A 27,618-nucleotide genomic window follows, 5' to 3' on the forward strand; every position below is an offset into this window, starting at 1 on the left:
GATGTTCAACATCATATGTCATTAGGGAGTTGCAAATGAGATACAAGATACCACTACATATTTATTAGAATGGCCAGTATTCAGAACAGTGATAACACCAAATGCTAGTGAGAATGTGGAGCAACAAGAACTCTCATTTATTGCTGACGGGAATGCAAGATGGTACAGCCACTTTGGAAGACAGTTTGGAGGTTTCTTACAAAACTAGATATATTCTTACCATACGATTCAGCAGTTGCGCTCTCTGGTATTTACCCAAATGAATTAAAAACTTACGTCCACAGAAAAACCTGCACAGGGATGTTTATAGCAGCTTTATTTGTAATTGCCAAAATTTGGAAGCAACCAAGATGTCCTTCAGTGGGTGAATGGTTAAATAAATTGTGATACATGCAGACAATGGATTGCTATTCAGTGCTAAAAAGAAATGAGCTATCAAGCCGGGGAAAGAAATGGAAGAACCTTAAATGCATATTACTAAGTGAAAGAATCCAATTTGAGAAGGCTAAATACTGTATGATTCCTACCATATGATATTCTGGATAAAGCAAAACTCTGGAAACAGTAAAAAGATCAGTGGTTTCCGGGGGTTAGGGGGAGGGAGGGATGAATAGGCAAAGCATGAGCATTTATAGGACAGTGAATTTATTCTGTTTGATATTATAATAGTGGATACATGTCATTATACATTTGTCAAAACCCATAGAATGTACAACACCATGAGTGAACCCTAATGTAAACTGTGGACATTGGGAGACAATGATGTGTCAGTGTAGGGTCATCTATTGTAACAAATGTACCACTGTAGTGGGGGGTTGCTGGTAGTGAGGGAGGGTATGCATGTGTGACGGCAGGGAGCATATGGGAACTCTATCCTTTCTGCTCAGTTTTGTTGTGAACCTAAAAGTGCCCTAAAAATAAAGTTTATTAATAAAAAAGGAGAAATTAAACAAATAAATCCCCATACTTCATACTCATTAGAGTGGCTATTATCAAAACCAGAAAATAACAAATGTTGGCAAGGGTGTGGAGAAATTGGAACCCCTTGTGCATTGCTGGTGGAAATGTAAAATGGCACTGCCATTGTGGGAAATGGTATGGCAGTTCCTCATAAACCTAAAAATAGAATTACCATATGATTCAGCAATTCTGCTTCTGTGTATATAACCGAAAGAATCAAAAGCAGGGACTTGAACAGATAATTGTACACCCATGTTCACAGTTGCATTATTCACAACAGCCAAAAGGTGAAAGCAAATAATGTTCATCAACAAATGAATAAAATTCAATATGTACACACAATAAAATATTATCCAGCCTTAAAAAAGAAGAAAATTCTGATACATGATACAATATGGATGAACCCTGAGAACATTATGGTGAGTACATTATGCTTAAGTGTAAGTCAGTCACCAAAGGACACACAACATATGATTCCGCTTATAGGAGGTGGCAGACTCATATTCAGAGACAGAAGGCAGAACAGTGGTTGAAGGGGCTGGAGAAAGGGTGGAAGGGGGAGTTATTGTTTAATGGGTACAGAGGTTCACTTTGGAAGATGAAAAGAGTTCTATAGATGGATGGTTGATGGTTGCACAACAATGTGAATGTACTTAATACCATAAAACTGTGTGCACTTAGAAATGGTTAAAACGATGAATTTTATCTTAGGTATGTTTTACCACACTGCAAAAAATTATAAGAATAAATGAGACTCAATATCTCATTCTAAGGTATAAATGACAAATAGAGCTTACGTCTTATATTCTGGCCAAACCAATCTATACATTTCTTTGAAATGAAAAAAATACTTTAAAAATACATGAATAAATTCAGAGTTCTTTACTTCTGGGCCCATGACTGCAAAAGTGACAGAATAGAAGTTTATGGCCTCCTATCTGAGGTAGTGCCTCACAGGTTGACTGGGTCCAGTTAAATGGCCAGCCAATCTCCATATTGCACCAGGAGGAGCTGGCTTGGTACCATTTGACTCTTGGTGCCAGAAGGAGACAATCCATGTGGGATTTTCCACAGAAAGCCTATTTACCAAGAGTACTGGCATACACTATTTAATTTTCACATGTTTGGACCATGTGAAAATAAAGACTGATATATAATTAACGAAGGTTTAGGGCACAATTGTCCATGCTCATCGCCAAATTTTTTATTCTGATGAAATCGTAAACCTTGGCAGTCCTTAGAAAAAGTGCTTTGGCTTAGAAAATAGCAACAATAGCAACAGAACATTACCACTGCCGAGAATCCTTCCATTTTCGAAATTCTTCCTGATGAGGCTTCACAAAACCTCCAGAAACAGCTGCCGGGGAGGTAATATTCGTAACGATGATAAGCATGACGATGATAGGAATGTCGTTACCAGGTTTGAGTGCCTTTTCTGTGCCAGGAACTAGAGGTGGTACTCTACATGTGTAGAAGATTTAATTTCATTGTCCCAATCATCTTTCCAAGCAAACAGTCTTTACCTCACTTTTAAAGATGAAGAAACCAAGCCTCAGAGAACTGAGGTAATGCGCCCAAGATAAAGCGGCAGAGCTAGGATCTGAACCTAGATCTCTCTAACTGCAAAACCATATTCTTTCTTCTATATCACACCACCTTAACTAATGCTCTCATTAGTTAAGAGATGAGTTAATTACTATCATCTTGCCAAGCCTCAAGCTTGTAGTTGGCTAAGCTAGTGATAGCTTCAGTTTCTAGGCTGGTAGTTGTAGCTCAGAGTGGAGGTGCCCTAGGTAACAGAGGGTACACAGGAATCTGGGGGTTCTGCTTGCCCTGAGTACCCCTCCAAGCCATCTACAGAGCCTCGTAATAACAATCTCACCTATTTGTCAAGGAACTGGTATACCAGGCACTATAGAAGAGGCTTCACATGCTTTATCTCTAATCTTTGTAGCAATTCCATAAGCAGGTATATTATCCTCATTTCACAGATGAGGCTGGGAAAAGTAAATGACATGTCAAAGCATAACATCTAGTCAGGGGCGAACCTTTCCCTTCCTATAGTAGCGTGCCTCATGGCAAGAACCCAGAATCAGTCTGCACGACAGAGAAAAGCAGAGGGTGGCAAGGTTATCAATTAGGTTACAATCCATGAGGCAGGCAATCTGGGAAAATTAACCACTGGAGGATGAGGTGGGATAATGAGAGTAGAGAGACCCTCACCATCTCAAATTTTCAAAAGAAATCACCTAAGGTCACAGAACTATGCAAATAAATAACAGAGGTTATTGTTCCTAGAATAAATGACTTTGAATCTATATTTGAATGCACTGAGATTATTGATTCATCTGCATCCAATGTATATTATTAAGCTCACAGGTCTAATTCATTGCATCTGAAACAGCCCCGTGGAGCCTGATTCTCCAGCTATTGGCTTTGGCAAAAGATTCTCATCAGACCATGTACTTAGACGGCAGGCGATGTTATAGGAAGGATTTTGTTAACCAAACTCTCACAAGAGAGTGGCATATTTACATGAAATCTTTAAATACTTTTTTTAGCTCCAGTGCCCCTTGGAGCTAAAAAATAAGGAGGGTTTCGGGAGGGGAAGAAAGGACGGGAGTGTCTGGAGCCTGGAGCAGCCTGGCCGGCGAGGAGTCCAGAGGGGGACATGACTGGTGGACAGCAGGGAACGTGCCACCGGCCTGGGCCAAGCGGAGGGAACACCGATCTGAGCCCCCCAGGCCCGGCCTCGAGTCCAGGCACTGGTGCTCTTTTGCTCTGTGACACTTGGAGAAATCACCGTGTGTCTCTGAGCCTCAGTTTTCCTCATCTTTAAAATAGGGATAACAACCTCTCCTCCGCCCATCGCATAGGCTTATTAAAAAGATCAAATGAGAAAACAGTCTGAAAGCTGCTGCTTACAATTCTCAAAAGCCTGAGCCTCACCACTCACTAGTTCTGGGGCCCCTTGAGCCTCAGGTTCTCTGCCTGTGGAATCGGGATCCTCAGCCCTGCCTCCCAGGGTTGTCGGGGGTAGTGACCGTGTCTGAGCCGTCAGACCTGCCTGGTCCTCCAAGCGACAGCCGCTGTCGTCAGGAACGCACAGGGCACGGGGCTGCACGTGCATCGGGACTCGTTCTCCATGTTTCCTGAGGGCTGTTTCCAGGGAAATTCAAGGCCTCTGTCACACCTGTTCTCAGGCTTCTCCCCGCACCACGCTGCTCAGCAAACAGAAGGCTCAGGAGACCGGAAAGCTCGCTTTGTCTTCTCCTCAGGACCTGGGGATTTGTCTCTCTGCTGTGATAGGCCTGGCCTACAGCCGGCCTTACCTACATTTCTAGAACCTTCCAACCAGCTTCCTTATGGCAGCAGCCTGGGTCCCGGGAATGAAGGCACTTTCTCCCCCCAAGGCCAGGCTATGTGTGTACGGGCTATGTGTGTGGTCAATAGATGCCATGCCCCGGGTGATGGGACTTCAGCAAAATGGAGAAAGGCTTCGAGTCCTGGATGTTCCATGCCAACCGCAGACCCTTTCCCAGGGCTTTTCTCCTGTGCCAACTAGAAAACGGGGCTGGCACTAGTTCCTCTTTATGGCAAAGGTGTGACTGAAAGCGGCTGGGTTCCTTGGCAGTCAGGAACGCAGCTGCTGGAGCTGAAGTGCCAGGTTCAAATCCTGCCTCAGCCACTTACAAGCTCTGTGACTTTAGGGTACATAACTTAATCTCTCTGTGCCTTGGAGGCCCCGTCTCCAAATTGGAGGTGATGCTAATGCTACCTACATCCAAGGGTTTTTGTGACGATTCAATTAGTTAATTCACACAAACCACTCAGAAGAGTGCCTGGAATACATTAAGTAGTATATAAACATTTGATATCGTTATTATCATGGCATTGGTTCAGCCTCCTCATCTACAAAATAGGAATAATAACATGTCTAACTCAGAACGCTTTTGTGAAGATTAAATGAGAGAGTAGAGCTGGAATACTGATGACACTACATGATAATCGTGGTAAGCAGGCCATTCAAGTTCAGCATCACCATGTTTACATTTAATCATTACGTATGCTGGGCAGAGGATATGCCATGCCTCTTGGAGCAAGCTTGTAAACAACCAACTCTCCAGAAATGGAGGGGGGGGGGCTCTCCCGGGGGAAATGCCCTTCCCTGCAGGAATGCAAGCCCAGGGCTGGACAGGGCCCTCTGCAGGGCTGCTGCATGAAGTGCCCCTGCAAGCCAAGAATCTATGATTCTACCTGTCTCTAATCTCTGTCAATTTCAGCCCATCTCTAAAACTTTTCACAAACACATCCTGGGGGCTTTGCCCCCAGACAGTAATCCTCCTCTGCCTGTTTTCTTGCCTCGGCAAAGAGACATCAAATCCAGACATGTCCTGCCCCAGGAGCTGACAACGTTTATAAAGAGTATGTCATTCAAGGGTGTAATGTGGTCCCCTCAAGTTGGCCCCCCAGCCTTCCCTGCCGTCACAGCAGAAGGGACACCAGCGGCCCCACTGCCGCACCAACTAAGGGCACAGCAAGGTTGTCGGGCAACTTCCCAGGCGGGCACCTCTGAAGACAGGGACTGAGACACAGCTCAGGACCTGCAGGGTGTCCAGAAGCATCCAGTCGCTCCTCTACCCTCTCTCCTTGGGCGCCTTCTAAAAATAGCAGTGGTTATTTAGGGAAATACACTGTACTCCACCTCTGAGGATGCCAGCGCAGGCCTCTTTCAAAAACAGAACCCCAATCAGGTACACTTCCTAACTCCTTGTCTCTCCCCACCAGCCCCAGAAAGAATCCTTCAGAAGGATTCAGAGACAGCCCAGCAGCTCCAGATGCTGGGGGGAGTCAGAGCTGGGGGTCTCATCCAGGTTGTCTCCTTCCAAATCCCTTGCTGTATCTGCTTCCACTTAAAAAAATCCATTTTCCCTTGATTTAAAAAGTATTATATTTATTCTAGGTATTACGGAAAACACTGAAAGGTAATCTCATCATCCAGAAATAATCGCTGATCTTAGTCTGTTCTGCCTCTCTCTTCCCTTCTCTAAACACACACACACACACATAAGCACACACTCACACACACATACATTTATTTATAGAATTGGGATAGTGCATTTTATGTCCTTTTTCCCACTGACTATCACATCAAAGGTATTTTCCTTTGTCACTAAGTATTCTTCTTCAACACGATTTTTTAATTTGAGTATAATATAGAGGTTAAAGCACATATGTTTTGCTTCAGAAAGATCTGGGTTCAAGCCCTGACTCTGTCTTTGTGGCTTGCAGGTTTTGTGGCCATGGGCAGCTACTTAAATTCTCTAAGCCTCAGTTTTCACATTTATGAAATGGGGTCAATAATAGTATTCATCTCGGGATTGTTAGGCAGATAAAGTGTAGTACTTTCCTTAAAACTGCTCAGTAAATGCTTGTAATGATAATACCGTCAACAACAAGCTCTACTGAACTATCATTGAGTTAATGATTTTCCTGTTGATAGCTATTTAGCTTGTTTCTAAAGCCCATGTTCTCCCACCACTCCTCCCCTCTCTGGGAAGTTTTGGAATCCACGGGGGGCGGGGGGCGGGGGGGCTATGATGGTGGCATCCTGGCCGGAAACCTTGCAGATGAGTAACAGATTAGCTGGGGGATTGGGGTGGGGAGGGGCAAGCTGGCAAAGGCTCACACACATGATCTCCCAAGGAGCCCTGCCTCTCCCCAAAGCTCTGGAATGATGTGACAGTGCCGGCTCCCTCTGCAGACTCCCTCCCCTATGTGAATTAGGGCCCCGTGCCTCCAGCCTAAAGCGGTGCCTGGACAGTGGGCTTCCTCCTCTGATTCTCAGCCAGATTCCATCCTGATCACCTTTCATCTCTATATCCAATTCCCTAGGAAGTTGAAGTATCTTTTTTCTCCGCTTAGATCCTTTCATGGCACCTAGAAGCATTACAAGCTGGGCCCTGATGAAGAAAACAGCCTCAGAGAGGTTAGGTGACTTCTCTGTGGCCACACAGCTAATCATTCATCAAGCTTTATTTAGAAGTTTGTTATGGGCTGAACTGTGTCCTCCCCAAACTCATACGTTGACGCTTTAATCCCCAGCACCTCAGAATGTGACTGTGTTTGGAGATACGGCCTTTAAAGAGGTAATTAAGGTAAAATGAGGTCATGTGGGTGGACCCTAATCCAATATGACTGGAATAAGAAGAAGAGATTAGGACAACAGAAACATAGGGACAATCAAATGAGGACACAGTGAGAAGGCAGCCATCTGTTAAGGCAAGGAGAGAGGCCTCAGGAGAAACCAAACCTGCTGGCACTTTGATCTTGGACTTCTAGTCTCCACAATTGTGAAAAAATAAATTCCTGTTGTTTAAAACACCCTGTCTGTGGTATTTTGTTACAGCAGCCCTAGCAAATTAATACAAAGCTTAAAAACAAAACTCTTAACAGTGTATAAGTTTCCAAAGTAATTTCATATTTTTTGATTGTTTTGATTTTTACAGTGATCTTGGGAGGGAGAAAGAATATTTTAATCCCTGTATAATTGGAGGGGATCAACGAAGTTTTGCGTGTAAAGTGCTTGGTCCAGTGCCTGGCAAGACAGGGTGACTGTGATTATTCTCACCTTCAAGTATTTGTACTTGCCTTGGATTCTAAGACTTATCAAAAGTGGGTGGAAGCCACAGAGGAGACAGGTTACAAACGCCATCCAAGGAGGGTCTGCCCAAGGGTTGGAAGGGCCGCCTCAGGAGGGAGCGCTCCCATCACAGGACACAGGAGCGCAGAAGTAGGATGGCCGCCGGGCGACATGCTGCAGCGCAGTGGTCCTCACTGTGACGCTAGAACAGCAGCAGCGTCACCCAGGAGCCTGCTGGAAATGCAAATTCTGGTGCTTTACCCGAGATCTACTAGAATCAGAAACTGGGGCTGAGGCTCAGCAGTCTGTGTTTTGCCAGCCCTCCAGGTGATCCTGGTGCACGGTGAAATCTGAGAACCAATGGGCTAGAGGAGACTTAGGAATGGGCAGGCAGACTGGAAAGGATGAGGTGACCTTTAACAGCCCTTCAGAGCCAGAGACACTGAGATTCAGGAGGACACTGACCTCCCTCCTTCCTCTCCCCTTGTCGTTCAGAGGCCACGGCCACACAATTTCAGCTGAAACAGCTGGGATTGACTTGTGTTCTGCAGTATCAACTGACTCCCCATCTGTGAAGTTGGGAGCAAGCTGGCCAGACTCCCATTGCAATCCCCCTAGGACATGCCACATCAGTGCCAGAAATGGCCTTGGAGATTTAGCACCTTTGCAAATCTAGCCCAGAGGGGGCAAGAATCATCCAAGGTCACACATCAGAGGATGCAGGCCAGGCCTTCTAGGCTTACTCCTCATCACTGTGTGGCCATGCTTGGTGTCTTTGAGGGACGTGGGCATCCAGCAAAACCACTGAGGGAAACTTCTATTTTCAACCCACCTCTCTCTTGCTCAGCTGGCATGTGGATGCCTTTCAATTCCAGGCTGATCATTCTTGACAGAATGTTTCAAAGTCAAGGCAGGGCAGGAGAGGACAAAGCTGTTGCTCCAGGCACAAGCACAGCCTCTGAATTTTGTGCCTGACAATGTAGTTTCTGTTCACATTGGAGGATAATCCTGCCTTGGAAATACTTCTACCCGGGGCATTACAAGTGACTCATACTCTGGTCACCTTAACACTCAGAGTCACCCAGGAGAGACACTTGTCAGACCAGGTTTAATCAGTCCTGGTAGGAAGTATGCTCGAAGGATGGGCACTATTATGTCCCACACAGCTTTCTGAGTTTATGGAAAAAGGCCATACTGCAGAGGGTCTGTAGGAAGAAGGTTTCCTTCTAACTGGTTCAGCAGAGCCCATGATTAGGGCTGAAGGACATGAGTAACTCCAGAAGTAAGACATCACACAACACAGAGAATGCTATCTTGGCTGGAAGATAGCTGGGAAGTTTGGGCTTGACAACTTGCTATTCTATAATCTTGTGCGTGGGGCCCCACATTTGTATTTCTAATAGCAATATTGGTGCTGGTGGTCCAGGGACCACACTTTGAGAACCACCGGCAATAGTAACCTATCTGGCTTTCTTCATGGGGTTCTAGTGCTGCCTCCTCTGGAAGACCTGTATGCCAGTATAGTTCTGCCATCTGCATGGTGTGTAGGAGCCTTGAACCATCACTAATCATCTCTGAGCCTCAGGTTTCCTATCTGTAAAATGGGAAAAACAACTACTGTCTGTAGCTCAGAGTGGTGAGGGTCAAAGAGAGAAATAAATAAGGCAAAAGAGTTCTAGAAATTGTAGAAACTATTCAAATGTAAGGGGAAGCAAACAATTTGGGGGGTGCAGACCATGAGTCAGAAGTTCTGTTATATGTAAGGATACTGACATAAATAAACCAGAATTCCTGTCCTTAGAGAACCTAGGGGTGGATGGGGAAGACAGATAAATGATCCCCTGATATAGTTGATGCAGTAGCAGAGATCACAGTAAGCTGTAGAAGCATGGAGAAGAGATGGGTGAGTGGCTTAAGCTGGATTTTATTCTCAGGGCAAAAGTAAGCCTTTGTAGGGGTTTAAGGTGGAAAGTGACCTGATCTTATTTGTTTTATGGGAAGATCATTGTGTGCTGGAGCATGGATCGTCCACTGGGAGGGGCAAGGCTAGAGGCAGAGAGGCAGGAAGACAGTAAGGAGGCTGCTGCAGTGATGCAGGAGTGAGATGATGGAGAGAAATGGATGCATTTGAGAGATTAGACGTGCAGGACAAAAAAGGCAGCAGAATCAAGAGAGTACCCAGGTTTCTGGTTCACTGACAGAAAGGTGGGGAGGACTGGGCAAGTGAGTTAGGATGGAGATGATAAGCCTGTGCCTCCTGGATGTGTCAGGGCCATGAACAGACCCTGTCCCGTGAGCCACTGCCACTTTGACTGCCAGGTCTCCCCCACTGTGAAGAACTTTCCCCCTGTCCTCCCTCCCCACGCCCTGGCATTACTGAGCTCTGCTGCTCTAACACAGAGCTGCGTCTTTCCCATCCGTGGAGTCATCACCAAAATAGACAACAGTAGCAATCAGCAAGCAATCATCTTTTTTGTTTTTCTTATACAATGCCTGGGCGTGCAGATAATGTTTGTGATTGTTGCAAAAATGATGGACTGAAAACTGGGGCTCCTGCCAAAGAAAAGGAGAAAAAAAAACTATTTAAATAAACTCAAGTGGTTCAGACCCAGTTTGAGCCTTCTTAAACTGGGGCCTGCTAAGGTTCTCTGCCCTTCTACCCTGCCAGGGGTGGGGAGGTGCCTTGTGAGACCGTGCCAAGGTGGGACAGCACACAGTGGTGGCCCCTGGAAGCTCTGGGAATCGCCATGACAGTGGAACTGCTCTGGCATCTGCTCTGAGCTCTGGGCATTAATGATGGGCAGCTCTCTGGGCTTTTCACTCACAGCTTAGCTCCCAGCAAATGGAGAAGAGGTACTCACGGAGGTTCTAGGTGACTTAAGAGCATCCCAGTCAGAAAGACAGCAGACTAGAGGAGACCCATAATGATAAGTTATCTCTATTACTTTGTTCCAAGGAGAGCTGGCTGCACCCCTGCCGGTGCTAACGGTTTTATAAGCCTATTGTTTTATTTAATCCCTTCTCACAACCGTCCTGAAAAGTGGGTAATATTAATCCCATTTTACAGAGGAAGAAAATGGAGGGAAAAGTTAATGATGGTCTCACAGCTAGTAAACAGCAAAATTGGGATTCTAGACCCAGGTTGCTTGACTCAAAAGCCCATGATTGAGATGTAATCAAAAAAATAAATAATTATAAGTGTGGAGAAATTGGGACTCTCACACATTGCTGGTGGGAACACAAAATGCTACAGACACTTGAAAGCAGTCTGGCAGTTCCTCAAATGCTTAAACATAGATTTACCATGTGATCCAATAATTCCTCACCTAGGTATATGCCTAAGAGAAATGAAAACATATCTCCAGAAAGAACTTTGTATATGAATGTTCAGAGCAGCATTATTTATAATAGTAAAAAAGTGAAAGCAACCTAAATGTCTATCAACTGATGAATTGATATATCCATACAATGGAATTCATTTAGCAATAAAAAGAAATGAAGTACTATACATTCTACAACCTTGAAACCATTATCCTAAGTGCAAGAAGCCTATTACTAAAGGGCACATACTGTGTGATTACATTTACATGAAATGTTTAGAATAGGAAAATTCAAAGAGACAGAAAGCAGATTAATGGTTGCCTAGGACTGGGGGGTTAGAGAGAAATCCTGAGTGACCGTAATAGATATGGGTATTTTGGAGGAGGGGGTGATAAAAATGTTCTAAAACTGATTGTGGTGATGGTTGCACAACTCTGTGAATATACTAAAAATTACTGAATCATATACTTTAAATGGGTGAATTATATCTCAACAAAGATATTCTCTATTAAAGCCCATGATTAAATATTTTAAAAGTATGAAAAAGAAAATCATGATCCTTCCAAGTAAGAGCATCTAGAATTATTATAATTTTTTTCATTCATTCAACAAATCTTGAGCCCCTATTATGAGTTTGGCAAATATATCTGGGAACTTGTGACTAGGAGCTCCTAGTCCGGGTGGAAGAGATAGGATGTAGGCACAGATAATCATGATTCATGGGAGAAGAAGCCAAGGAAATTTAAACAGGAGGATACTATTTCACACCCAGTGGGTTGGCAAAATTTTTAAAAGTTTGACATTACCACATTGGCAAAGATGCAGAGCCCCAGATATTCTGATACACTGTCTGAGGGAGAATAAATAGGTATAATTTGGAAAGAAGCTGGGCAGTGTTTAGCATAACTAAAGATACACATGCCCTATGACCTAGCCATTCAAGTAGAACTAAGGATGCACATGCCCTATGACCTGGACATTCCAAGTGCCCCTAGGGTATCACTTGGATAAACTCTTGCACAAGGCACAAGGGAACATGAACAAGGTCCATGGCAGCGCAGTTTACACCAGAAGACTGGAGATAACCAAGTCCACCAATAAGAGAAAGAGCAAATAAACTGTTACGCTCACACAATGAATTGTACACAGTAGGTAAATTCCAACAAAATACAATGTATACAAAGTTTAAAAACATACCAAACTGGGCTTCCCTGGTGGCGCAGTGGTTGAGAATCTGCCTGCCAATGCAGGGCACACGGTTCGAGCCCTGGTCTGGGAAGATCCCACATGCCGCGGAGCAACTAGGCCCGTGAGCCACAACTACTGAGCCTGCGCGTCTGGAGCCTGTGCTCCACAACAAGAGAGGCCGCGATAGTGAGAGGCCCGCGCACCGCGATGAAGAGTGGCCCCCGCTTGCCGCAACTAGAGAAAGCCCTCGCACAGAAACGAAGACCCAACACAGCCAAAAATAAATATAAAAAATAAATAAATTTTTTAAAAAAGACCTAAATAAGAAATACATGGTGAATATCTTTAAAAACAAACAAAAAAAACATACCAAACAACATTACATTACTTATGCATAGGTACATATGCAGCAAAAGTCTAAAAACAGGTGTGGGAATGATCAGTACCAAATTCTGGATACTGGTTGCTTCTTAGGAAGGAGAGGAATAGGATTGGCGAGCAGTTGTAAGAAGAGTACAGAGATTGCTTATATATTTTGCCCAGTTTCCACAGTGGTAACATTTTGCAAAGGCAAAATAGACTATCACAACCAGCAGACTGATATTCATATAATCCACCAATATTATTCAGATTTCTACAGTGTTACTTGTATTCCTGTATGCGTGTGTCAAATTCTACCCAATTTTATCCCGTCTAGGTTTGTGTATCCATCATCACAGTCAAGATACTGCAAGGATCTCTGTGTTGCCCTTCTATAAGCCCACCCACTTCACTCTGACCCCCTAGCCCTGTCCCTAAACCCCGTCAGCCACCAACCTGACCTCCACTTTTAAATTTCTGTCATTTCGAAATGTTCTATCAGTGGAATCATACAGTATGCAATGATTTGGAATTGGCTTTAATTTTTTGCACAGCACAATTCCCTAGAGACCCATCCAAGTTGCTGCAGGTATCAATGGTTCACTTCTTTCCACAACCTGTTACACCATTCACTTTGTGAAGGACATCTGGACTTATTCCAGTGTTTGGCTATTAGAATACCTATAATGTTTTAGTCCTTCAATTGGGTGGTAGGTATTTGGATTTGTACTATAGTATTTATTCTACTTTTTGATGTGAAGGGGGTTCATACTTGGAAGAAAGGAAGGAAGGAAGGAAGCAAGGAAGGAAGGTAGGAAGGAAGGAGGGAGGGAGGGAGGGAGGGAGGGAGGGAAGGAAGGAAGGGAGGAAGGGAGGGAGGAAGGGATACTACTAATGTTGGTCCAGCCTTGTGCAGACAAGAGGGTGGCCCAGAGTGCAGGGCTCAGGGTGACAACTGAGACCAAGGCTCTGGCCACCCCTCAGGTCTGGTGTTCAGGAAGTGGGACCCAGGCACCTACCTGCTTTGCGATCCTAAGCCTCAGGTGGGTGCAAGGAAGCCTGTCCAAATCCTTCAGCCTCTGGGGCAAGTGTCTGAAAGAATGCCCCCTCTGGTCACAAAGCTCCTTCTCTGGCCTGGGTGTGTGGGTGGGCTGCCCCCAAATGGGAAAATCACAAAGAGAGCAGATGAAACGGGGGTAGTACTCAAGGGAGGCGGAATGAAGTCTGGCATCTCCTGAGGCCCTTGAGAAAACTCCAGAATTGCAGCAAAGTGGCTGTCTGAACAGTGCAGGAGTAGAGAAAGCCAGTTGGAAGGAAACAGAAAACACTGGGAACTTTCTTTTAACTGCAGGTTAAAGCTGTTTGGGGATTTTCTTTCCAGTGGGTGGATAATGAGGCCCTGATCCTATCTGTTACTGCCAGGTGCAGGGAGACAGGCGTGGCCCTGGCCGCCTGTGTGCCACCTACGCCCCTGCCCAGGTAGCTTTAACCTTCTCTGCCTAAATCCCTGCAAACATCAATTATGACTTTCTTAGTTCTGGGCAGAGCATGGGGCAGTGACAGATTCATGTTATAAACAACCCATGGGGGCTGCCTGGTGCCCTCAGGAGGCCCCCAGACACCCAGAAATGCTCTGTGTGGCCCAGGGAACTAGACCCAACGTGCTGAGAAGCCCAGGGGGCTTTGTGATGACCCATCCTTGGAGGGAGGCAGGAACAAGGCACCGGCCGAGGTCAGAGCGGGTTGCCACAGAGCTCACCTTCCAGGCAGGCTCGGGAGGATGAGGAAGGTTCTGACAGCCTTAAAGCATCCCAAGGGCTCCCCACTCCAAAGGAAGGGCACGTGCAAAGGCCCTGGGGCAAGGAAGTACTACAATTACAGCTGCTACCACTGCTGCTAATAATAATAATATCACAATTCACACTGATTGAAAATGCTATGGGCCAGGCGCTGTGCCCACAGCGTTATGTGAAACATCTCACTTGATCCTAACAACCACCACGACGACAAATTGCCATCGTGTCAATTTTACACGCGAAGTTACAGAGGCACATGGTGGTTAAGAAACTTGCTCCTGGTGACACACCTTGGAAGGAGGAACAGGATTTGAACCCAGAGCCTGAGCTCCTTGCCATTGATGACAAACTCTTCTGAGAAAAGGGGTGCTACGGAGCCTGCTATGACACTATGAGAAGTTTGGGCTTCCTCTGGAGGCGAGGGGAAGCCACAGAAAATCACTAAGGAGACAAGAGTCACAAGCAGACTTCTGTTTCGAGGATGCGATCCTGGAGGCTGCCCTGAGCTCCCTCCTCAACACCCTGAAGGCCCAGCTCCTTCGTTTTATTGCTTTTCTTTGGAGCCTCTTCCCTGTCTTGCACGTTAATATTTCAGTGAGATAATATTACTCTTGTCTGGGAGAATAAGGCAACACCTCTTTCCATAATTGCAGGCACCCGGTGAGGTGCATAAAACAGCACAAGAAGCAGCCTCTCTCCAGAGTGTTCCAGACCCACTAAACTCCACATCACCCACTTCCCCTCCATCTCCCCACTCTAAGCCGCCACTGGGCATGGCTGGATCTGAGTCCATCCCACAGCCTCCAAGACAAGACACAAGTGCAATGAAGCCGCTGGGCCAGTATTTCTCCAAACCTGGATGCTGTCCTCCTTGAGGGTCCCCATATTTTACCGACTGTCTGGGCCCAGTGGCTGTCCAGGGCCTCTCTCCCATCTCTGAGGCATCCCCACACAAAGGAGGGGAAGGACATGGCCTCTGTAGCCAGCGGGTTCCGGGTTCAAGCCCCGGTGCTGCCACTTACCACCTATGTGGGCAGGAGAATGCTCCCCGCTCTGGGCGTCTAGGTAGGGAGGAGGTTGGGTGAGAAGATGTCAAAGGTCATCCAGCCCTGGAACTCCTCCTGGAGAACCCGCCGCGCCCAGGGCTGAGCATGCCCTCGCCTCCTGGCTGAGACGGCAACAGTAAACCCTCCACCCCTTCACGGTCGTTGTGAAGATGAACCAGAGAACAGACAGGAAAATACCGGCCAACAGCAACGTGCTTTACAGAGCGAGAGGTGATTTCATTATTTCATAACCTAGTTTATCTCCAGTGCCTCCCGACTCCCTGTCTTTCTTGCGTGCGTGTGTGTGTGTGTGTGTGTGTGTGTGTGTGTGTGTGTGTGTTTCCTTTGGTGGCAGGGAGAATGAGAAGGGGGAGTCCGTTGGGGCTGAAGGAGCTGGGGGAGCTGCAGAGAATTCCTCCAGACCATGCTTGGATTTGCTAGGCCTGTGCTCTGACACGTTCTGAGCAGAGGTAATGAACCCACTCAGACACTGTTCATCACTGCAGAAGACAGGCCTTGTGGGGAAACAGAGCAGGTGTCAGAAAGAAGGCCCCCAGGAGCACCGCCGCACTCCCTGCTCATGGGCTTGGGCTACGTGTCAGCAATATAGAGGCGGCCGCGCTCCAGTCTCGCCTGACTCGGACAGGCCTAGATGGGAATCGGGGCTGCGGAGGTGCTGGGGGAGGAGAGCAGTAGGAGGGGGCCAGCCAGGCCCACTGCTGCAAAGCACGGCTCTCTCCCTTCCTCGTGCCAGCCACTGGGATTCAGAATTGCACCAGCCTCTGGCCTCGCCCTCAGGAAGATGCAGAGACGGCAGAGTGGACGTGAGCTCAGGGCTGGAAGTCAAGCGGGGCGAGCTGCTTCTTGCCCTGGCTCTGCAACCTAGTCCTCTGGGGTAATGTCCTAACTTCTCTCAGCCTCAGTTTCCTCATCTGTAAAAGGGGGATGGGGATGATGATGATGAGAATAATAGTTGAATTACTGTGAGGGTTGAGATAAAGCAGTAAAACAACACAGTATTCAGTAATGATATTAGTTATAATTATTAGGGGAAGGGGAGAAAGTTAATGACTTGTTCAGCATATACGTAATGAGGGCCTCTTCTGTGCCAGGCACTATTCAGGTAACTCTAATCTCTGCAGGCCCTCAGTGGGGCACTGGTGAGGATGTTGACAGAGCGAAGCATGGAGTCTCGGGGTAACAAAGAAAGGCCACCCAAGCCTCCTCTTCCTGCTATCCTTCCTCCCTCCTTCCACAGCTTACTCCCTCCTACTCACACCCCACCTGGCTGGCGCTGAGTCAACAGTGTCTTCCCTAAACAGTGGTACAGAGGCCAGGAGCTTGAGCTGAGCCTCCCAACTTTACTAGTAACCCCTGGGAAAATCCCAGACTCTCTCCCTTAAAAGACAATCACTCAAAAGCTTTAACTCCACCTGCATGTCTCAGCTTCCCTGACATGAATTGCTCCAAACAGGTTGAATATTAATTGTGTCTCTGAAGGAAGAACCGGGAAATGTTGTCTTTGATAACTCACATGGATCACCCGATCCCTCTCTTGGATAATTCCAAGAGCTCCTGGGACATTGCACATTCACGTGGCCCCAGAGGGGAATTCTCCTATACAGGCTGTTCATGGTCTGCAATTAAAACAACTTCTGCAACAAGTCTCTTCAGCTCTGGGCCCTCTCTTGAACACATATATGTTAGGCTGGGTGGGGGCAGGGAACTCACGCCTAATAACATTTATTGAGTACCTACTAAGTGCCAGGAGATTTACATGTATGATTTCATTGAATCCTTAGAACAACCTTATGAGGGTAGGTGTTCTTATCCCATTTAGCAGATAAGGAAACTGAGGCACAGAGAGAGCTATTCATTTGTCCAAGATTATACCAGTTGTGAGAGAGGTGGCTTTCAACAGGTATATCTGGCTCCAACGCGTCTGCTCATCCAGTTACACCAGCGGTTCTGTCTTTTTTTCACTATAATCCTTCCCACCACCACCCCGCACTCCCAAAACCCTGCTGCTAAGAAGGCTTTATAGACTTTTTTTCCCCAAACTCCCCTACTTCCTTTGAAATGTTAATACCGCACATATACTATATATCTGTTATGTACTGGGCTCTTTGGAGGACCACGAGCCATTGTAATAACTGAGATTTCTTTTCACCCCGAACTCCCAAGGACCAATCTCGCCCTTTGGGGATGGCAGTGCCCCTGCTGAGGATGTGTAAATCATAGCGGGGTCAAAGTGCTGGCCCCGGAGTGGACGACAGCAATGTCTACCCCATAAACCCAAACCAGGAAGGGAAAATAAGATGTGCTATCTCTTCTCAAGTGCAGTGTTCATGTTTTCTTTGGAGGGACTGGCAAGCCATGGTCTTTTTGTTTCTAGATGTGCTCTCTGTTCCTCATACTTTACATTCATTTGTCACTTCCTATGAGAAGCCTGCCTAGACGTCCTTCCCCGAGGCTGGGTTGGCTGCCTTCCACCTCCAGTTTCATTCTGCCAAAGCAACGATCAGACAACGGTCCTTTCCATGTAAATGTCCTTGTACACACGAGGAAGGACCATGGCTTATCCACCTCTGCGTCTCAAGGCCTAACATGGGCACAGCACGGAGCAGGTACTCAGTAAGTGTTTGTGGAGTGAATGAACCAACGGGCGAATGAACGTGAGATTGCTCATGTTGCCTCTGCTGCACGTGGCTAAAGCTTTAGCAAGGATCACGCTGGGGACGGCTGGGTCATAGCAGTGACACGCAGGCCTGCTTCAAGGTAACCTCTGGGCCCCTATCACGAAATCAGAGTTTTCATTTGACAACATCTATAGGTAATGTTCTTGGTCAAGGCCCCTGTGGGGTTGAGATGAGCAACCTCAGGGTGAGACCTCAGAAGAGTGATGATGAGGATGACCCTGAGAGATGGACTTGGCCTGTTATCTGGAAACTTCCCCTTGGCTCTCTTGGCGTATTTCATAGACTCATACAGTAAACTGCCAACCCATAATAACCAGGGAAATTCTAGCTGATGAAGCGCCTTGTTCACACCAAAGAAAGACAGTGGTGACCACTTTCAAATTCTGTTTCCATCAGTATGGCTGCTTATTCACTCTAAGGAATTCCCCTAATGCAGGACATGGAAAATACCAGATTAAACAAACATATAAACAAACAATTAAAAAATATATATAGAGAGGGGCTTCCCTGGTGGTCCAGTGGGTAAGACTCCACGCTCCCAATGCAGAGGGCCTGGGTTCGATCACTGGTGGGGGAACTAGATCCCGCATGCTGCAACTAAGTAGTCCGCATGCCGCAACTAAGTAATCCATATGCCACAACTAAAAGATCCCGCATGCTGCAACTAAGACCCGGTGCAGCCAAAAATAAATAAGTAAATAATAAATAAACAAATAAATATTAAAAAAAATATAGAGCGCTGACCTGTCAAGAAAGAGAAGGAAATACTCAGAGGTCAGATGACCACGAGATATCACGAATCCCTAGAGGTTCCCAAGCACTGAGCAGGGGACAGTCCTGGGGGTCCTGGGGGGGTATCTGCCAGTCCCTAGTGGTCTGGGGATTTTAGTTTTAAAGGGTCAAGGAAAGTAGCAAAGTCAAAGTCCTTCAAAAGGTAGAAGTCAGACTGAGACCTCACTTAGGTTAGGATTTCAAAAGGAGACATTTATGCCTTAATGAACAGGTGAATCAGAAAAAAACTAAATTCCACCCCACTAAAGGAGACAGTGAAGAAACTTGGCCCTGGGGCTGGGTGAAGGGAAAGGAAAAGTTTTTAAAGTCTCCTCTGAAAATTCCCAATCACAAAGTGGTCCTCACGTGGCTCTGGTGCTTGACTGCATATTTTACCTTGTGGCCAGAAAAGAACCCTAAGTCCAAGCTGAGCATTGAATTTAAAGTGACCCCAAGTCGATGGTTCCACCAGGTACCTGACAGAAGAAAATGCAAATCCTTTCTGGACCAATTAATTTTCAACTCAGGCCTCAAAGAAGCCCCACAAAGTTTTAGCAACCATGAACCCATGATTTGAAAATTCACAGAACATGGGAGGAAATGAGCCACCATGAGCAAGAGACAGCAGAAATAATGAACAAAAGAATCAGACCTATGAGTACTACAGGTGCTAAAATGATTAGATTCAGAAAATAAATGTGTATAATATTTAAAGAAATACATAAGGGTAGTCAAAGCATAAACAAAGAAGAGACTCTCAAAAAAGATAAAAAACAGGTTGAAAGATAACCAACTAAAACGTCTATAAATGAGACTGACATATGGGCTTCTTGAGGCTGTTCTATATATGGTCTGTGTGTAGTATCAGAATGAACCCTAGCGTTGGAATCAGAAAACGAAAATGCTGTGTGTCTTGGGCCAATCACTGCCTGTCTCTGGGCACCAGTGTCCTCATCTGCAAATGAAAGCATGGAACTAGATCACCTCATAAGTCCAACTCTGTCAACTGATGTTCTGTGATACAACACTTCAGCTATTGGGCACCTGTTTTTTGAGTTACCCCTGATTATAAGCATCTTATGAGATTTTAAATCCGTACAACAGTCCATTGAGATAGGGGCTCTTATTATAACCATTTCATGTATTAGGAAACTGAAGCAGAGATCAAGTAACTTGCTCCGAGTCCAGAGCTGGTAAGGCAGCTTGGACTCCATCAGCCTGACTGTAGAGCCTGCTCTCTTCCACTATATATCCTGCTACCATGCTTGGCTCCTAACATCTGGAATTCCACCTCTAGGATCCCCTGACCTATCAGAAGTCTCCCACGGCAAGGGGCAGCTCAGTGGCTAGCCCAGGCTGTTACCAGCAACCAGAATTCCAACTCCAGTGGGTAGGAAGAACATCATGGAGTTCATTATCAGTAGCCAAATATTATTAAGTACATCCTATGAGCAAGGCCTCTGCTCATTTCAGACAAGACGTATTTATGACAGAGCAGCCAATGGTGACAGACTGCTAGGGCTTACCTCCTGATCACCCACTTTCAGGAAATGTTTCATTCTGAAAGCACTTCTCCATGCCTTGGTTTCCTCATGGGTAAAATCGGGACGGTAAGAGTACCTGATATCCCTGGGTTGTTGCTGTGATTCAGTGAGCTAATACAAGTCAGGTGTGTCATGAGCACGCTGCCGACGGTGGCTCTCGCTGCCGTGGTTCTTATTAATTTCAACCCAGGGGGCAGAAGTCGGGCTTGGCCGCAGATGCCCGTGATTCACTTCCAGCCTCCCCCACTTCCCAGCTGCGTGCCTTCAAGTCATTGACCCGCTCTGAGGCTCCATGGCCCCATCAGTGAATCAGAAATAACAATGCTTACCTCACAGGTAGTTGTGAGGGTTAAATGGACTGTGAAATGCCTAGTGCAGTGGTTGACATATAATAGGTACCCAACAAATGTCTGTTCTCACTCCTGGAGCGTTTTCTGCACACTCGGCTTCTCCACCAGGGTTAGAATCCAAAGAGGCAAAGGATTCTGTGCTAAGAGATGCTGATTGGCTGTTCTTGCCCACCTGGGGAGCTTTCACAAAAAGTGGGGGGGTGGAAGATACCTAAGCACACCCATTTCACAGCAGGTAAGTCAAGGCAATATAGTGACAGAGGTTTACAACAGCCTCGGAAGAGGGCCTTTAGGCCATGACCTTGGCTGCTTTGGCTAAACTGGCCATGGAGACGCGCAGCTGAAGATGCCATTAGCAACAGGGAGAAAGCCTTACCTTTATGAGGATTTGGTCATTGAACCCACCTAGGGGAATGACACTGACTTTCCCATCTGGAAATAAAGCAGGTTTATAAATGGTTCTGCAATCAGTCTGTACACCCAGGGCTGTGCAGCGTGAGTGATGGGGGACAGGTAAATAGGGATTACATTAAAGGGGGTGCAGAAGGGCAGGGACATCCGCAGCAGTGGCTGCATCCCTGCATGAACCCCGACCCCTGCAGGCCTCGGGGAAGGGCAGAACTCCACCCTCGGCTTCTACGGCTGCCTAGTTCTCACTTCCCAAAACATGGGCGGAGGTTGTGCAAAAATGGTTCCCTCACAGGGATTCCTCTTTTGAGCAAATAGGGAACTCCTGAATTTCAAGCTCCATCTGTATCACCTTTTAGATTTCGCCTTAGGTCACCGGATCCTTCCTCCTCCTCCTAAGACCATCTATGTGTTCACTGAGCCCAGACATTGATGAAGCAGATACAGGGTACTGAAAGAGGACGGTAGCATGGTAGGGTGGTGGGCATGCCATGTGCTTGGAGTGAAGATGAAGGTGCAAACTCAGGGAGGGAAAAGGAATCTTGGAGGATAAACAGATGGTCTGGGCAGAAAGAGCCTGAAGTCAGCACAAGGATATGGATGGCCATGGCGGCACTGCTTGGACCACTGAACCTCACACGTGGAAGCATGGCGGCGCCTCGCCGGGACAAGACTCAGCATCTCCTCTCCAGCTGGAGAACAGCGTGGTGACCCCCAAGGGCGAGTCAAACAGACCTGGCTTCATACCCCAGTTCCACCAGGTACTAGGACGTATGTGTCCCTGAGCAAGATTCTTCTCTGTGTCTCTGTTTGATTGCCGGAAAATGAGGGTATCCCTATCTCATAGAGCCCAGAACACATAGGTTTTCATAATGAGAATAAAATATGCAATGTGCCCGGCACAGATACTAACCCACAGTAAGAGTTCAATCAATGTTCTTTTATCCTTGCTTCACTGCCATAATTGGCACAACACATTCTTAGCCTCAGAAGCCTTATTTGACTTACTCAGTATTTATACAAGAACTAGGATGTTCCAATTAGGATTATTTCTCCAACTGGACCCTGAGCAAAATAATGAATCTGTCCCAAGCCCTCTGACCTCCCAGGTTCCCATCGCCAACCAGGATGGATGGTTCTAGCAGGGCCTGACCACTCAGTCGTCTCTGAGTCACTAATAACGCTAGGTAATAGTTAACATCTCAATAATGGCCAAGTCTTCTATGAAAAGTAAGCAATACAAAAGTGGGATTATTGACGGTCTGCTGTGTGCAGGGGAGCTGCCATGGTAGACTCCAAAAGGGTGGAACAAAAAAGCATAACTGGTGTTCCTGTTCGACATTCCAAGAGCTAAAAAGTGTACTTGAAAGATAAGATAGAAACGCATTTTAAAAAGAGCAGGATGTAGCAGTAAACATGCTAGGTCAAAGAAACAGTGCCAAGCCCAGGTGGAGTTGTGGGAAAAGCAATCGTGGGCTTTAGAAGTAGACTGACTTGGGTTTGAATCTGCATTTACCAGTTCTGCACTACCTTTACTAGTAAGGTATCCTGAGCAAGGGGGAGAGGGAATGGATGCCTCAGTTTATTCATCTATAAAATGGAGAAAATACGACCTAACTGCTGTGATGATTAGATAACATGGTGAAGGCCTAGCACACAGTGAGTACCTGATTAGCTGTTAGTTTCTTTCCTCCTCCTTTTCCTCATTTCCCCTTCTCTTCTAGATCACTGACATGACTTTATTTGCTAGTGAATTTGAATGAGTGGTGGCTGACTTTTATCTGCCCGTTGATGACCACAGTCCTCTGCACATGTCAATTTTATACCATCAAGTCATCAATGCTTGTGCAAAAACTCTCAGTGGCTTCTCATTTCTTAAACAAGAATAACAGAACATGCCAGCTCCTCTGCCTGGCATCCTAAGCCTTCCAACAGGAGGGCTCGACCTCCCAACACTCTTCCATGGCAATGCTTACCCTAGTGGCACCCACCAGGGTGCTGGGTGGATGATTCATGTTGAGCTAATATTTGTATATGGTGTGAGGAAGCGGTCTAACTTCATGTTTTTCTATGTGGATCTCCAGCTGTCCCAGCACCATTTGCTGAAGAGATAGGCACCTCAGTGTCTCTGAGCCTCAATCACCTCACCTCTAAAACAAGCTGGGAAAGACCACCTTGTCGGGTATTGTGAGCACTCAACGAGATAGAGAGAAAAAAGTGAGCTATGAGGGGTCCCTGCCACACAGCAGCCAGCCAATGCCTACAGCTGAAGAAACAGACAATGGATTAGGAAGTACTCGGAGACACTGGTCGTCCTTACTGCAACGGGACCAGAGCTCTCCTATCCCTAAAGATCTTTCACATTCACAGCCCCATGCGCTTGTCACAAGAACCTGTGCCATCCTGTGGAGAGTGGTTTGCAACCCCCCTTTCTCAAGAATCTGATCATCTTTTCTTCTTCCTTTCCCTAATTTTCCTCCCTTATTTTCTACCTTAATTTCGCGTGAAACGCTCTTGGTCTTAATTAATTAATCAATTAAAATTTGGTAGCCCACTCACATCTTTTTTGGCAAGGTGGTGGGAAGGCATGAATGAATGAATGAGTCAAGCAAAGAAAAGGTCCCTCATTTAAAGTCAGAACAGTGAGGCCCCTGAGCCGAAGTGATGTACGGGCCACCCCACACGGAGGTGTCAGCGGCGGGCCCGTGCGATGTTCCCTCCAGCTCAGCGCTCTCTCTATGCCCCCACTCCCCCTCCCACCCTGGAGAGAGAGTGAGCCTTTTAAACCACATCTCCCTCCTCCATGGTGTTTGCAACACCTCCCAATTTAGTTTTCTCTCTGAATTTCATTAGTGTCCCATTTGCCTCATCTTCCTGATTTCCGAGGCAGGTGTTGAGCAGGAGGGGACTCAGTTGGGAACGAGGGCTCCTGCCTCCTGACTGAGGGTGAGGGAACCTGCAGAGGAGAAGGACAGGGCCCCTGGGCTGCAATGCCCAAAGCGCTCTGGTCCACTCAGCTCAGGCCAACAAACAGTAACTGGACCCTACCTGTGTGCCAGGCACCAGGGGCTTACAGATGAGGATCTGTGGTTGCCCGGGCCCATGGGGATGGAGGGACAGTGCCTGTGTGATGTGCTGCAGGGGCGTGGCCCTGATGGGCAGGCAGAGCGCTTGCTATGTTCCAGGTGTAGGAACCCTGCCGGGAACAACACAAAGTAACTTCCTGCCTTCATGGAGCTTCCATTCCAATGGGGGAAGAATAGAAAACAGACAATTAAATTTACAGAGTAATATACAGTGCGTCAGGTGGAGAGAAATGTTACCTAGAAACACTGAAACAGAAGAGGGGCACAGAGAGACCCAGAGGGTGAGGACCGCCTTCCATTCTCACCTCCTCTGTAGCCACTTTTGCTCACGCTGGTGGCCTCCCGCTGCTTCTTGAGCAGCAAACACACTGGTTTGCTGATTCAGCCGCATCTGTGCTTTGCTCCCTTGGATGTTGACCTGGAGATCTAATCATTGCTGTTCCCTCTGCATGAAGAGCTCTCTCCAAGACTGGAAAAAGGCTTCTATGACTTATGCTTTGAGGTGGGAGTGTGTTTATGGTTCCAGGAAGAGCAAAGAGGCCACTGGCATGAGTGAGGAATGGGGTTGGCAGGGAAACGGGGCCGGCTCAGGTGAGTCCTGGGGGGTCAGCGTGAGGCCTGTGGCTTTTCCTCTACATGAGCTGGGGAGCCATTAGCGGGCTTTGAGTAGAAGAGTGATCTGATCTGACTGATGTCTTAACAGACGCCTCTGTGTCAGATCCTGGGCGGGAAGGGTGGCAGCAGGTCCCCCCGGGGAGGCCACTGCAAGAATCCAGGTCTGAGATGGTGGTTTGGACCAGTGTGGGGACAGAGGAGGTGGTCACATGTGCTGAGGAGGGGAGAAAAGCAATGAGGTCAGTGTAAATGTAGCCCAAAGTGCGAGGGGAGGGAAGTGGGGAGATGAGGCCAGAGAGAAAAGGGGGACCATTCCAGACAGAAGGACCCACCAGTACCAAGGCTCAAATTCAACCCCATCCCGCCAGGCTCAGATCCTGCTACCTATGTTTCTGCAATTTCTTCTCTCTCTCAATGCAGGTGAGTTCAAGAAGCCTCGCTCTGGGCCCGGCTCTCTGGGTGGGGATGAGTGACCCTGTCTCCAGGCTCCAAGAGGCGCCTCTGGCAGAGCTGAGAGCTGCATTCACATGTAACACCGTGGGATGTTGGGGGAACCAACGAAAGAAAGGCCCTGGATGGGGGGATTTAGAGGAGGATGAGGAGACCACATTTCTTGGGTTTAGATGCAGTGGAGGAGGAGATTCAATTTTTAATTTTAACAGTCACGTCCGCCTTACAAGTGAGCATGGATGGGGCTGAAGAGTTTACCTTCAGCCCGATCCTCTTCCCTTGCTGAGTGAACCTCAATTTTCCTATCTTAAAAATGGAATTGTAAGAACTACCTCTTGGGGTTGCGGCAGTTCGATGAGATGCATCAGTCAAGTACCTGGCACAATGCGTCAATAAATGTGACCCTAGTTTACCTGTTCCTCTCTATGAAAGGCAAAAATCTTACTAGGTGTCCTCAGAGAACCATTATGTCTCCACTGCCAAGAATTTATCCCAGTTTGTAGTTATAAACATTCATCAGGCTGAGAGCAGAAGCTTCCTTCGTTTTTGTTTCTGTTCCCTGTTATATCCCGAGAGTCTAGCATGGTGCTGGGCCTTTTTGTCAATATTCAATATGTCTTTGCTGAATTGCTAAATAAATGACTGAATCAGAGGTTATGTATGATCTAGGCTCTGGTGCTTTTTAGCTGGGAGACCTCAGACAAGATAATTAATGTCTCTGAGTCAAAAAAATAAATTACTTATAATCCCTTTAGAATGTGTTAATATTATTAGGTCCGAATGTGAGTTATTTGGTAGGTACACCAGATTAAAACAACTAAATGAAATGTAAAAGAAAAACATTCTCTGAGTCTCAGTTATCTTACCTGTAAAATGGAAATCATAATATCTACTATGGCAGAGGCAGTTATTGCCCATCAAATATCCACATTTCCCAGAGCCCTAGAAATCAGGCAGGACCACGTGACTAGTTTTGGCCCACAGGCTGCGTGTCACTTCTGGGCCAAAGCATTTCAGAGCCAGCGCTTAACCTTCTGACTACCTCTTCCCCTGCCGCGGAGACCAAGGTGACCACTTGTTCCCGGGGCTACACCTAAAATACGGCAGAGCTCTCATCAGGCTGGCCTCTGAGTCACTAGGTAGAGCAAGAGCCCTCCACCGACCTGGGTTAGGCAGGTAGCATGAGCAAGAAATAAACCACTGTGTTAAGCCACTGAGATTCTGGAGTTCATTTATTACTGCAGCATTAACTGAGCCTAGAAAGACTCAGACTTCTACCCTACAAGATTGCCCCGAAGACAAAAAGTGCTTGGTTCTTAGTAGGTTTTCAACACAGGGCTCACTCCCTGGGTCCTGGCTCCTTCCTCTGCTTCTGTAGCCTTCCTCATGACCCAGACTCTATGTATGATTCTCCCTTTCACGCTAGAGAAGAAACATGGCAGACAGAACAGAGAGAACATTCTCTCTGCCATGTTTCTTCTCTAGCTTGAAACATCCTTCTACTTCCCCCCCACACCCCCCAAGTGTGTTCTGTTTTTGTTATTGCGCAGCAGTGTAAGGAAAGCCTCTGGAGAGCCATTCTGGCCGGCTGGACCTGGTCCCCGGACCGCCTGTCCTCTGGGCAGCCGTCCACTCACCTCCTCCTACCTCATTCCCAGCTATGCCTCTGATTCCACTTCAACTCAGCTTGAAGTGTAACCACCAAACTCTGGACCCTGCCCTTGGTGACCTGGGCCCCATTATGACTCTCATGGCCATGGCGGCCTCTGTGGTCCCGGACCTGCACGGTGCTTCCTGGCTGCCAGCTCCCCCATCACCTCCTCGCTGGATGCCTGGCCCTTGCCTGTTCCATCCGCCCACCATGCTGGCTCCTGGCTTGGCTTCCAGCAGCCACCCGTCCTGCTACTGCATCTGCTCTCAGAGAAAGCCGCCTCCACCCTGGCCTGACCTCCTCCACTCCCCATGTGGCTTAGCGGCAAAAAGCCTTCAAACAGAAAGTATGCCTCTTCTCAGATTCCAAGATGGCATTTCTCATCAAGACCGTAGGTTTGCAGTTGATGATGCAGAAAATCAGAGCAGACAAGGGGACTGACCTGGCTGCATGTCAGCACGTTCTGAAGAGTCAGCAGTGTCCGTGTGCCCTGCAGTCCTCTCTCCAGGGCCATCGGATCCTGGAGGACGAGATGGGATCCCTTCTGTTAAAGCAGAGAACACAGACCCAAGTGAGCGCGGGGGCAAGGTGTCCTTGACCCGATCTCACAGATCTGCCCCTGGCAGTCAGGGCAAATGCACACCAGTAGGGAGAGGGGGCTTGTTACTGGTCCCACAGCCATGAAGAGAAGCAAGTGGGGTCCCAGACACCCTGGGAATCCCACACAAAC

General features: G+C 47.1%; 1 protein-coding gene across 1 annotated transcript in view; it reads right to left on the bottom strand.

Moving 5' to 3' along the window:
- The window catches only part of TENM4 (teneurin transmembrane protein 4), a 745,685-nt gene that overhangs the window by 484,930 nt on the left and 233,137 nt on the right, over positions 1-27,618 (bottom strand). Inside the window, exon 4 of the mRNA XM_057553431.1 lies at positions 27,331-27,432. The gene's annotated coding sequence lies outside the window, so the exon portion shown is untranslated. The remainder of the gene's footprint in view (positions 1-27,330; positions 27,433-27,618) is intronic.

The sequence above is a fragment of the Balaenoptera acutorostrata genome, chromosome 9 (assembly GCF_949987535.1).
Source record: "Balaenoptera acutorostrata chromosome 9, mBalAcu1.1, whole genome shotgun sequence".
Classification (NCBI taxonomy): Eukaryota; Metazoa; Chordata; class Mammalia; order Artiodactyla; family Balaenopteridae; genus Balaenoptera; species Balaenoptera acutorostrata.